Source organism: Egretta garzetta, unplaced genomic scaffold (genome assembly GCF_000687185.1).
Source record: "Egretta garzetta isolate BGI_Z169 unplaced genomic scaffold, ASM68718v1 scaffold118, whole genome shotgun sequence".
Lineage (NCBI taxonomy): Eukaryota > Metazoa > Chordata > Aves > Pelecaniformes > Ardeidae > Egretta > Egretta garzetta.
Genome location: NW_009260484.1, coordinates 3,549,511 through 3,552,058, shown reverse-complemented (window position 1 = coordinate 3,552,058; position 2,548 = coordinate 3,549,511).

The following is a 2,548-nucleotide window of genomic DNA, read 5'->3' as shown; positions in this document are numbered from 1 at the left end:
ACAGATAAATTACAGTAGATTTTGAAACTTTTCATCTTTTATTCTGAGTCTGTGACCCCAGAGCTACTAAATAACAGGTCGATAATCAGAACAGGAAAAATGGAAAAGGGTGAAATAACCTATTAACAATGTGCACTCAAATTAGTCCTGCAAACCAAAGAAAAAGCAGTTAATTCACCTGGAATTCTTATTTTTCTTGAAGTCCTGCTCAGTAAGGAAGGCTAGAAACACTGGTGGGACTGGAGCAAGAATGTGACTGGTGGGGACCCGCCCAAGAGAGAAGACAAGAGGTTGTAGGGGGACGCGCAGAGGCTGCCTGAAGGATGGTCACACAGAAGTTTCACGTAAATCTTTCTGGGTTTTCTGCAACATATATGTTTGCTGAGAAGTTGAGCACACAGCTTGCTTTCTTGCTAGGCATCGAACCCAGTGAGGCTGCTGCAGTTTGCCCTGATCTGAGCTGAGCCAAAACAGGCTCCGCAATGCGTGCAGTCTGAGGGCGAGGTGCCAGCCTCCACTCCACAATCATATCTCCAGTACGGAAACACAAATGGCTTTCCCTCGTTAGCTTCTCCATTTGTTTTGAGTCTATTCTTATGATTTGAATAGCTATGGCTCTGGGGGAGACATTACTCCCGAGTGCAAAAGAGAATAATGGGACCAACCTGGTCAAAATAGGATCTAGTAACAGTAATCCCTTGCAAGGTGATTGCTGCTGATTGCACATGCAAGTTTTTGCTGGTAGACAGGGTAAGAAGGAAGAAGGAGAGTTTGTGTGTGCACGTTGTATCATAACAGAGGAAGTTTATGTTGTTCTTCATATTCTGCAAAGCCCCTTAAAGCAAGCCTGAAGTGCTAGTGCTGGTGTGTCTGCTGCCCAGCCAGGGGTTCCTCGGTGAAGCTCTGTCCCCACCCTGGGTGTCCACAGACCACTGGGTCTAGGTGGGCGTTTGGAAACTCCAAGGGTGCTTTTGTGCTCTGACTTTATAACTTACATTGGAAATCCTGATTGGTTTTTAAAGCAAAAACCCTACATAGATAAATATATTCTTCATGCATACACTTGAGGGCAGAGGAGAAAGAAAAATCTGAATTTGACATACAGTCATAATTGTAAAATCATTCTGAGGATGGAAGGCTAGGCAAAGCCACTGTTTTATTTGACTGAGTAAAGCTTTGAAAGGTAAATGGTACATGTATGGAACACTGACCTCTTTTCATACCGGTATTTTCTGCGTAAGTGCCATTTAAGTCAATGTAAAAATCCTTAAAAAGTGCAAATTCACTATTTAGGTTTCTTATGCACATGGCTCTATACATGGGATATATTTGTGTACTTAGATAGAAAGTCATATTTAAATAATTTATTTTAGGCTAGTCATTAACTATGCAAAACCCAATTCACGTTAAATATTCAGTTCTCTTCCTACAGAAATTCAGTGTCACTCTTGGTTTATTGCATATCAGTAAATTATGATTCAATTGTGCTCACTTTGGCAATAAAGGCTGGTTTTTAAGACAATGAGACTATACAGGTGCTTTCAGAATTATATTTAGTCAACAATTAGGTTGATGTTTGAGTCAGAAAGTGATTCAGCTCACTTTTTTAGAGTGTGGGTTCTGCATGGCCAGTGGGATACAAATCTTGCATATTTATTTCAAGAAGGAGTGCACAGATTGGAGATTCATGCGGCTGGAGCAGGACTGCTGGGTAAGAAAGGACTGTCCTATCCAGTATACCTGGCAGCTTTCCATAATCACTTTTCAAGGTAAGTTTGTGCAGCTACTGAAAATTTAATTACATCGAAAGTACCTTTTTGTGCTTCTGACTGCTCTTGACTTCCTAAAGATGGAGTCAGCACATACCATTTGTCCATATCCACCTGTCTCCAGACCAACATATTTCACTTCCTAAGACTTAATGCTGTATGAATGCCTCTTGTTTGCTGTAGGCAAGATTTAAAATGTTACTCCCACTCCCATCTTCTGCTTCTAAGGGCAAGAATTTAAAAACTACCTGTGCCCTACCTGGAAGTTTGCCTGGGCACTGGAGTTGGATTCAATAGCTACTCAAGGCTTCATGGATAACTGTCAATACATTCTGTGCAGTGTGTTGTTATTGGAAAGCCATATCTACTGTAGAATGTCAAAACTTGATGAAGTTGTGGGGAAGAAGGAAGTGATGTACCGTAAGTCATTCATACGGAATCATTTGCAGAGCATTTTATGTCAGCTATAACAGTCTAGCAGGTGCTAGCAGAATATAAAACTCCTGATCAGAAGAAGAGAACTCTTTAAGCGGCTTTTTGTTATTGCAATATCAGTTAAGGTTAAGTAAGTGTGTCTATTGTAGCCTCATAATTTTCACTTGATAATGAAAATCTTTAATCATTTAAGCTGAAATTTTCTGCCCTGTCTTTACCAGAACATGGTTTGTGTGGGGCTCTTTACTTTGGTCTTGTTATATAGAGGAATGTGTTTTCAACTGAACTGTTTCACTTCCAGTTTCTGAATTTGACAAGTTACAATTGGAAAGTCACCTTTAAAT